Genomic DNA, 11699 nt, shown 5'->3' with positions numbered 1-11699 from the left:
GAATGTTGTAGAGAGATCAAGCCAAAACAGAATTATTCGTCTCATCAAGAGCTACAAATCATATGCTGACACCCCTGACCTAAATCCAACAGGAAGTCCACAATTAGCCTTTCAAAATAAGACTTTTCCTCAATTTTGGCTCCTGAACAAACGCCATCTCCTCCGAGGGCGTTAATGGTATTGGCTTCAAACTTTAATAGATGACTTATGACACTGTGCTGAAAAAAAAGTTGTTAAAAACTTTGTAATAACTCCAACGGTTTGGACTTAATAAGCCCTGAAAGTTGCAGTGCCACATCACATCAAACGTACCCCTTACAATGTAAAACAATGGGGGAGGCATGGACTTTGTGTCAAATAGAGGCTTCTGACGTCTAAACTATAAGTATGACTACTTTCAAACCTGTATCAATGGATTCACCATGAAATTTCCTACTAAAAAATATGATTTTTAATGTAAGATTTGGCTAAAGTCATGGGATTTATGAGGAGATTTCACAAGAGGAGTACTCTGAAATTCTCCTCTCCAACTGAGAGGTAGAGAGAGAGAATAGGAGGGGGGGGCGGGGGGGCGTTGAATGCAGCTCATTTTTGTAGGATACAGCTGAAAGGTCTATATACATACAGTGCATTATATACAAACTTTGTATGAAGTTTGGTGTTATTATCATTTATTTTACAATAATTTATAATAATAATAAAACAATAAGTTTTATATGTATAATTCAGTAGTGGGGAAGACCTATGAGGGGAAGGGAAAAATGGAGTGAGGGTGACAGTTTATTGATAAAATGCTGTAGAAAAATAAAATCAAAACTAAAATTTGTAGCTCTGTACTGCAGTTTTTCCTTTCTTAGGGCCTGAGAACCTAGCGGTTCGCTCACACTCTCCATTCAAATATATATATGAGTATTTTTCTGTGTCCAGCTGCAGTTACTTATTGTCTCTACACACCTGACAGTACACATGTCAATCAAACTTTGACCAGGTCATGTGGGTTAAAAGTCTTTACTTTTCTAAAAATAAACTTGATGAAAATTAGGAAATGAATTTGTTTTACACACAAGCTCATCAAGAGTTTTCAATTTACTCATTGAAATTGAAGTGAATCGGCCCAAAACTTTGATGATACAGGTGTGAGCAAGACAGACATGTCTCACCCTGCAGAAAATTCTCATCCTCACACCGTTCAGATTCGCCATGACAGAGGAAGTTGCTATAACTCTATTGTAAATGCTCCAGTCTGCACCAAACTTTACATGTTTGATAAGTTTGATTTTTAAGACTCAAAAATCACACATCTGAGACATCACTGCCGATGATGGTTTGCAGTCCATGTGATGAATTAATGATATCAATGTCTTGGTCGTGCATAATTACAGCTGTTCTGCTGTTGGAGAACCTCGTCGGTGCAACACAATCTGTGAAACTGCACTTCTTCTTTCCCGTTTGTTTCACTGACAGGTGTACAGACTGGTGGACCAGGCAGCGTATTGATATGAAAACAGCGGGTGAAGGGCGTGTCTTCATCCTTTTATAGCTAATTGTGGGAATGGAAATGAGGCTCGTGCACGTGAGCCCAGATCCTCAATGACTGAGATTTATAAAAACAAACACATGTGTACCCACGGCTTTATAAATCTGATGAAAAGAATGTGTGTTCATATTTTTGTCTTTGTACACAGTTTTAGTCATGAATCTACGGAGTTTTATGCATCTGGCCCCTGTCTGGTTGATGGTAAAGTCTATTATTACTTTATGTGTGCTGAACTTGCCCGCCAGGCTTAAAATGATATTATGGTTCTTTGAGTGATTTTGAGCCAATTGTGGTTCAGTATAGAAAATATAAGTGTGATGTGGAAACTTCCAGTAAGCCTCCAGTACACTGAGGATGGACGGAGGCAACTTGTATCCAGCAGTTAAACTTTTGAAATGAACAATATTTTTATATCATATATTATTTATATGTCTTAAAACATGACTGGTGGGAATCTTTAACATTAAAACTTGGCAAGTTAAAGTAGCGGTGCCATTCTTCAATAAAAACCCTACCGCCTTACTGGTGAAGACGCATGATACATAACTGCAATGTCAGCAGGTGGATTTCGGCATGCTGGACCTTTGTTGCATGTTGTTCACCTTATCTCTCCCCTCATTTCCTGTCATCTCTTTAATCCATGTCTAGTGTTGTATAGGCCTATGGATCAGCGCTGAATTAATTTAATTCTTATTATGGTTGTAGGGGAGCGATCGGTGAACAGGAAGTGTGTGTGTACAAAGGTAGCCTACTTAAACATCACCTCCACATATGTTTAAAGACATGCTTTGACTAATAATTTGTGTCTCATGTGTTTCTTTTTCCCCCACAAAATAAACATTTAATTATTTCAACTAAAAATTCAGTATCTATGAATGTGTAAAAGCTTCAAGTTTCCACGTCACACTTGTGTAAGCTGCATATTGGACTATGATTGGCTCCAAAATTGTCAAAAATCATCATCATAAGTAGCAACACTCAGATTTTCAGTGGCAGGCAGGCAGATAAATGTAAAAACAGCTTTCAAGTGTCAAATTCTGTACATTATTCTGCACAGTGAAGCTCAAATATCCAACTGAGGATGAGAGGAAAAACATTTTTGACTGGGTGGTACTTTAAGTAATATGAATACATTTACTGGATATTACAGAGAAACAATTCGACCAATATTGGGCTTGAAGGATTAAAATTTAAACAGCTGTTTTTACAGGCATCACACTGTAGACTATATTTATTTAATGTTTGCAGTAAATTTCCTTGTGTTTTAATCAAAATCTAAAACCCTCCTCTGTATGAACAGCAAAGTACAGTCTAACTGTTATCATCACTGCTTCAATGCACAAAACAATAAGTTGTTTCTCATTTCTGATCCCACAGATGGAAAAGGGGGAATACTCAATTTATTGTATAGCAGCAACCCTGTCTCCTAGAAATTATTCTTGACATTAACAAAGACAACACAAGGCAGTCAGTTCTTGCTCAGTGTTTTATTACAAGTAAGACCCTGTCACTTGAAGAAAGGGATGAACAACAGAACAAGACAAGCTGATGGGCTTGGTTGGCACTTCTTAGCTAGCCTGGGCTGTACAATTCATACATTGTTCCTCAATTTTTGCATTTTCTTCCATCTCCTTTATCAAATTCTCTAATTCCTTGCATTGTTCAGGCCGGTTCATCATGCAAACAAAAGAAGCCAACGTGCCTCCCTGAGGACAAAACAGATTATATGCAGGTTAAATCTGGTTTCAGTCAATTCAAAGGTCCTCAGTTGAGGATTTGATGTGAATATTATAGCAGTGTTTTACAATCCATGCAAAGGGAAAATCTCACTGAGCATTGTGACCAGATGTGTTGTAGTTTGCACATACAGTATCATGCATAAGTTGGCAATAACAAAACCATTAAGAACTGTTCAGAAAAACACTTTCAGCTGAGTTACAGCTTCAGGAATTTCAATTAATCTCCATTAAAAACACTTCAGGTTAAGTCCTGTCTCATAGTGCATAGCCAGAAACACACTTTAAAAACCGTAACATTCATTTTCTAACACATCTGTTTACATCAAGTTTAGTCATGTAGTGAGGTTTATATTGCACAAATTGTTAATACTATATAGGCTAATAGTACTGTCAGAAAATTATCTCAAATGGGTTACAAGGTAAGAATTTTTTTTGAATATTTTTTAAAAAATTACATATTTAATATATTGAATAAATTGATATTAATATATTGATTTTTTCTGAATAGATCAGAGAGCAAACATAGTGATGGAATAGTGTTGAAGAAGCCACATACCTGCTTTGTAACTCTGTATCCATAGCGCACAGAGGTAACAAGATGTTCACAGTTGTTGGTAAGGACATTATATTTTCCACATCCTGCCTCTGTATGTAATGCCTTAATGCGACTGGATATCTCTGATTCATTTCCTTTGTGTAATTCCGTATTATTGCCGAATTTCCTACCATCTAAGAAATTTTCTCTGATGCCTGTCTCGTTCCCGAGCTCACCAAAGATACAGTCAGGAACAGGAGCGCCCTCCTTTTTACCTGCAGTGATTGTAAGAAAACACTTTTAGAAATATTGTATATAAAAGTGATTTTAAAAACCTGGAGGGAAGGAAGGATTTCAGTATCAACTTAAATCAGCTGGTGAGTCTTTAGCTGACACTTCACCCAACTGTCAGTTGATGACCTTTATGATTTCCAGCAGTCAAAGCAGAAATTGAAAAAAGAATCTATATTCTTATGAAGGAACTTGTTTTTTACTTTTGCTAATGCTACGCTAGCAGTTACCCCCCTGCTTCCAGTATTTGTGCTAAACCAGGCTAATGAAACTGATATCCATCTTGTTATCTGACTCTGGGGAAGATTGTTCACAACTGTATATTTGAAGGGTTACGATTGTTTCACTACAACATGTTATGAGACTTCACAGTGTTCAAGAAGCTGGTTTTACTGTTGTTCTCACCGAATGTAAGTCATAATGTCTGTTAGAGCTGAAATGATTAAGTCAATTAATTGGTTACTCAATTAGCAACTATGTGGTCTATTCATCATTTCAGTCATTTTTCAAGCAAAAAAGTCAAACATTTACTGGCCACAACTTCTAAAATGTGAGTATTTGATGTTTTTCTTTGTCATACATGATAGTAAACTGAATGTCTTTGGAGTTTGAACTGTTTGTAAAATAAGCGATCATCTTTGGCTCTGAGGGATTATAATAGACAATTTATAGACAAAACAATTAATCAATTAAGAAAATATTATAAATATTCTAATAGAAGAAAATAATTTCACATACCTATACGGTGAAAAATATCCTGTCCAGGTTTTTTACCCTCTAATTGTTTGTCACCCACATAAACAGCAAAATGCTTGTAGGCAGATGAAATGCAGAGGCATTTCCTCGTAAATGAAATTATATCTCCAAATTCGTACTGTAAAGAAACCAGAGATGCATTTTACCAACTTTACATTAAAAAACAGCACAACACAACAATCAAATGATAACCATGTAATATTTAATAATGAAACTTAAATAATCATATAATCAAATAAAATTATTTGCAGTATCCACTGAGGTACATTAGACATCAGGGGCACGTTTCAGCAGTGTTTGGCTTTTATTCTTTGTCTTTAATTTGCTGTTTGTACTACAGTGAACTGGATCATTTTTAAGAGTCTTATGTGGCCCTGGATTACATCATGAGAAATATAGTATCCTCAGTTTTTGGAGCTTTATACATACAAAGGCCTAAAAGTCTTTGATTTTAACCATTTTTATTTTAATCTCTCTCATTCGAGTCCCTCGACTTTAAGGAAGTGTAATACTAAATCTACTAAAGTATTATATTTAGTTAAACTGCCAAACATTTCCTATTTGCAGCTTCTGAAATGTGAGGTTTTGCTGTTTTTTCTCAGTGTCATATAATTGAAAATTGAAGCTCTATTTTTGATTGTTGCTCAGACAAAATAAGCAAAAAACAACAAGAAACAAATCAACCTGGACTGGTAACTTGATATAGTAATTATTTTTTGACATTTTATAAATTAGGTGGTTAAAAATAAATGAATCATTCACTCATTAAAATAAACTTCACAGCTTTAGTTTTAGGACGACACATTTTATGGAGTGTAACAGTTTTCTGCTTTTCAGACAATGAAGATTTTCTAGCCAAAAGAAACTTTGTGGATATCTTAAAACAAAAATGCGTTGGGAGTAGAATAAACAATAAATACATGAAAGCAACTCACCCCATTACTCGCTATTATTATGATCGCCAGCTGAAGGATCACAGCAACCAAGATCAGGTTCCTCATTTTTACAGCAGTGGAAAAGTGACCTGATGAACAGATGAGGAAATATAATATATTAACCATGTTAATCATATCAGCTCAAATTCTCAAGGCATCCTGAATTTTTCATGGCAGAGTCCAGTCATGGGACTGTTTGATGAAAGACGGAAAGTAGATAAAATAGAAACAGGAAAAATAAAACAGGAATTAATCACTGAACAGATAAAACTTACCGCTAAGGTGTTCAGGAGATGGTTGGCAGTAAAATCAAGCTACTCGGCACCCTAAAACTACACATACAAAAAAAAAATTGTCAGTGCAGTGTCAACCAAAAGTGTAATTTCCTTGTGCAAAACCAACAATTAAAAATTGTTTTATTAACAGCTCACAGTTAGAATTCAGAGCATTGAAAATACCTGCCAAGCTTTACCTGCAATATGTTACAGCCATACAATAACTTCTCAAAGGAATTGTACAGCATAAGAGGTCTTACCTTCTCAGAGAGACAGTGGAAGCCTGTTGGGTCAGAGGACGGCACCTTTTTATATACAATTCCGACAATACACCTGATAATACTGAGACTTCGTCCATCCCATTTCTGTTATAACTGTATCACAGACTAATTTGAATTCTTCAGCAGCCAGAGGATATCAGTATCCTGAGCAAACATTGTTTTAGTGCTAAAACCCGTTTACCGCTCATGCAATTCCACATATTCCCCACATGGAGTCGTCCAGTATAACCAAAGTCTCTTACTGGTCACCATTGTCAGCCTCCACTGGTGCAGGTTCTTTGCCAAATGGCACCTTGGTGGTCCCCCGTATTCTCCCAGCTACATAACATATACAGCAGAAATTACATGATGTGCTAACAAACAATGAAAAACAACCACATTGCCATTGTGTTTGTCGGTATTTTGTATTAACACTGAATCACTTTTTATCACAAATTATTACCACATTTTGCAGCTCTGCAGAGCTTTTTAGCCTGTAGTTTTGGTTTTCAGCTCATTGAAGTTGGTGAAGGAACTTCTAGCAGCTGAAGAGTGAAATATTTTTCTCAGCAGTTGGTGGAGACCAAAACTTAAAGGAGAGTAAATATTAGACTTAGATTCATTAGGTGGATAAAGACATGAGTCCAATGGGATGAAAACATTACTCTGTCTGCAGGATGTGTAAATAGGTAACTGTTTGCTAACATGTTAGTCCTAAGAACTCGAAAAAGTTGATAATACCTCAGGACTGAGTGAGTCAGCCTGTTTTAGAGTTCTGCATTTTTTAAAAAAAAAATCATCTCCACCAGGTTTAAAGCATTTTATGTGTTGCTTATGTACTCTAGGTGCTTCACCTTTTATTCACCTGATTCATTTTGCTTTTTTTTGGAAGAGCACTTTGAACATCTTGCATGGAATAAAGTTCAATAAACAGCAGCTTTTCTTTCCTGTCCAATAAGACGACCACTGAGTGCACTTTTTGACACTACAAGGAGAGACCTGCAGATATAAAAACACTGAGCTTGGAGCATTTCATTGACAATAAACTTAATTTTGCTCACAATACAAGTGAAAGACATTTGAATGTGCTTTTGGATTTTGATTCTTAGGTCCTGCAAGAATTTTGGACAGACAGGAGCAGAACTCTTTATCTTGGTTTTAGTGCCCAAATGTAACAGGGTTCTTCAGGCAGGCTGCTAACAGACAATATCATGATGAACTTTACTTTATGGCTGACGAAAAGACACACATATCTTTCAAAGGTCCAGTATGAGCAATAAAGACATTTAAATATTTCCCCTCCTTTCAATAGGTCATAAAAAAAACTGAAGAGGACAAATGTACCTTTCAGCAGACAACCATACATGATATGTTCTAACGGCCCATTGATACATAAGGCATTGTACGTCATGCAAAAATGCACAACTTGGTGCACGTTTGCAGTCAAATTACAGAGTTCATTTTATTGATGCACTGCTCAGATAAAGTTTCAGCGAAATCTCCCTTCTAGTATTCAAAGGAGAACCCTGCAGCACATGAGAAACACTATGAACAGTATCTGTGTGAGCAAGTTTTTCATTAAATGTCCTGAGATGTTCTTTTAAACATAATGAAATGGAGCAAAGAAAAAAGTGGATTAAAACACTAAACTTAGCTTTGAGATAATATTAACTGCAGTTTATGGTGGTATCTGTGGTGTTGTTATTTGTTAAACAATGGTTTACTGTGTCACTGATGTTTACACTGTGGCAGTAGCACATGATCATGTTTTATGATTTGACTGCTTTAAACTGTTTTCACCAGTAAGTGTCACTAGTAAACACTGTGTTAAATGTTTGTTTGGATGTTTTCAATATCAAAATAGAAGATAAAATATAAAAAGTCTGTTAACAGGGTTAAAATACAAGGAAATATCACAAGAGATGTGCAGGCAGAGACAAAAGAACCTAAAAACTTATCATGTGGCTCCACTAAGGAAAAGTATCAAATTTCATAACGACATCATATTTCAGGAGCAAAATATCTACAGTCTACATTTATGTGCTCATCTGTGCAAACCAGAATCTACAATATTGTTTAAAATAGAAAGGTACTAAAAGTTATCAATGAGGAATTTCTTAACATTAAAAAAAAAAAAAAAAAAAAAAACATCTAGGGAAAAGTTTACAAAGTTACTGGAAATAGAATTACAGATGCAAAATTCTAAATTCAATGTTGAAATGAGGCCTAAACTTCTAGGTATTAGCGCAGCATAATGGGGATGGCTATAGAGGTAATAGTAAATGATTAATAATAAAATGATTTATTTTTACAATCAATATCCACTGCATTTCTGTGAGGGGACCCATGTCTTAAACAGATGGAATTAATTAATCAACATCAAATTATTTCTTGACAATTTTGATTAATCACTTAAGTCACACCACACTTCTGCAGTTTATAACTTCTCAATTTTAATAATAATTTGTGGATTCTGTGGATTTGCTGTATCTTTCTGTTTCATATCAGTAAATTGAATCCCTTTGAGGGGTTTTGACTTTTGTTTGTTGCCCATATCTCCAATTTGTTTAGTGATTCATGATTAAATGAAATGACATGAAATGGCTTGTCAGAGTGATCAAGCTAAAGGAGTTGAGTTATAGTTAAGTAAAATTATACATCACACCACCTTCAAAAAATGTCTTGCATCTGTCTGGTCTACTTTCTGTCTCTGTGGGTGTATAAATTGCTCTCTCTGCCTCTTCTTCAGTTTATTTCTCCCTCCATGATTGTTGAATGTCAGTGCATGTCTTGAAAAAAGGACTGACACCAAAACCCGACATTTACTGCTGCACATGCTGTTACATGCCTTTCTATAAGGAAACAGAAATGGGAGCCAGGAGGGGAGGAGATAACTTTCAGTACCTGCCAAGCATGCAAAAGCATGCAGGTATGCGGGCTGATTTGATATAGAAATGAACTTCAGTTGACCATCTTAAACTCATGAACTTCAACTTTCTTGCATTCATCACCTAACTTAAATTTAAAGTTTATATGTTTAATTTGGTGGTTTTGGGGCTAAATATTTGAGGAATTATACATCCTCACTACGAGATCAGTGAATGCCATCAAAGGACAAGCCGTTAAACTGTTGTCAAACATTGTCTATTGAAAAAGATGCTTCGCTCCTTAGTATGAAACTGGAACACTTTGTTGCATTTTGTCTCATTTTGTGTTCATGTTTTTACAATTATAATTTACAATTTACAATTTCATTTAGCAGATGCTTTTATTCAAAGCGACTTACATCTGAGAGCTGATACAACACAAACAAGGATCTGGTCAGGAGAGAACATGAGTAAGTACCGTAAAGCTGAGTTTGAATCTGATAGGATGTAGGTGCCAACAGGCGCTGCACAGTGGACATGCTTAGAGTGCATAGAATGTATAGAAGCAGTTTTTTATTCATTCATAATTATTCATAATTTATTTATTATTTATCTTTTGTATTTTTGTTTTTTCTCTACCTTCAGTCCATCATGTGCAGAGGTGTTCGCCAAAGAGCTTGGTCTTTAGTCTTTTCTTAAAGATTGAGAGGGACTCTGCGGATCGAACAGAGTTGGGTAACTCATTCCACCACCGGGTATCAACAGAAGAGAAGAGTCTAGCTAGTCTGACTTAGGACCCCGTTGTGGTGGTGGTGCCAGGCGTCTTTCATTGGCAGAGCGTAGAGAGCGGGAGGGAGTGTAGACCTGATGAGGAAGTTCAGGTGGGCGGGAGCTGTTTTAGGTGCTGTTTTGAAAGCGAGTGTCAGGGTTTTGAATTTGATGGAGGCAGCAACTGGGAACCAGTGGAGGGATATGAACAGTAAGGTGAAATATGCTGTTTTGGGCTGGTTGAAGACCAGACATGCCATCGCGTTGTGGTCATCTGCAGAGGTTTTAACGTACATGCAGGGAGGCCTGCCAGTAAGGAGTTGTGGGGAAAGTTGTCTATTAAAAGGTGTAGCATTCAAGTTCTATGTTGTTGGAAGATATTGAACCTATAATCTGCTGCTTTTTATTCCAATATAACAGCACAGCAGTTGATTTTACTGATTAGCACACTTTTAACCAGTGAGAAGGGGATAAAATTAATGAAATTAACCAGTGAAATGAAAACCTGGACACTGCTGATAAGCAATGTCCCCTTGTGCAATAAAACAGCCCAGCAGATTATTCTCCAAAGCTATGGAAAAAGCAAAACTAGGGATAAACAGTATGGTAAAGGGTCTTGTTATTCTTTCATCTGAGATTCAATGTTATCATGTTTTGTCAGAGTTAAAGTTATACATTTGGACCTTAAGCAGAAAGGTTAAAGATTTATTAGTCATTTAGTTACTCATTCACACATAATGTTAAAGATATGAATACAAGATTGAATAAAACTGACCCACAGAGGTGTAGGAAACTGCAAGTTACATGTCTTATAGCTCAGTGGTTCCCAACCTGGGGGTCAGGACCCTTGCAAGGGGTCAATGGATTAATCTGAGGGGTCTCAAGATGATAGGACAGGACAGGATAACAGAAAAAAAAAACATATTTCTGACACAAAATTGTTTTTTTTTTCCTAATGTTTGCTTTATTTATTGTGAATTACTGTTTTATCCACTAAACCATCTAAAATTTATTAAAATAAAACAAAATAAGTCCTCTTTCATTACAATGCAATGTGTGACAAGGGGTCCCAGATAGATTTTGCTTTATTTTATGGGCCAAAAAGGTTAGGAACCATTGCAATAGCGTATACAGTCTTTACACAGCTTCATCATGCTGCCAAGAGTGGAGGGATCATTCAAAAGTGTAAAGTACATTTGCATTTATTTGACCGACCACTTGATTTCTTGTTTGGAAAAATACTCAGACAAAAGTACAAAAGTATTTCATTTGAAGATACGAGCACAGTGTTCTCCCAAGCCTGTGAAGTCATCTCTCTTAGTTAGGAGGGTGCAAATAGCTTGAAATGAGAAAAAAAAAAACCCAACTGATTGTAAATTTTACCCAATTAAGAACAGATAACTGAAAAGGCCATCCAAGAATCAAGGGCAGCTGGACTTGGTTGTAGATACTTGAAGACATTAGGCCTCTCATCCAAAAGGCTACTCCACTTCTAGCTGACTGGCGGGGAGTCCCAGGTACGTAACCACTGTGGGGTCGTTATCATCAATATCATTGATACTTGGTTTGTGCAGACTGGTTTATTTCAATCAGTGCAAAACTGTAATAGAGGAAGGCAACCTTTTAAGGAGTTAGTTGTGAGGAAGGATAGTATACTTCAAATACTGTTGATAGCTTTAGTAACTGACTTGTTTTCAGCACACACAATGTGTGTAAACATTGTGTTTGCATTGATT

The sequence above is a fragment of the Thunnus thynnus genome, chromosome 10, assembly GCF_963924715.1.
Source record: "Thunnus thynnus chromosome 10, fThuThy2.1, whole genome shotgun sequence".
Classification (NCBI taxonomy): Eukaryota; Metazoa; Chordata; class Actinopteri; order Scombriformes; family Scombridae; genus Thunnus; species Thunnus thynnus.
Note: the sequence above shows the minus strand (reverse complement) of the source record.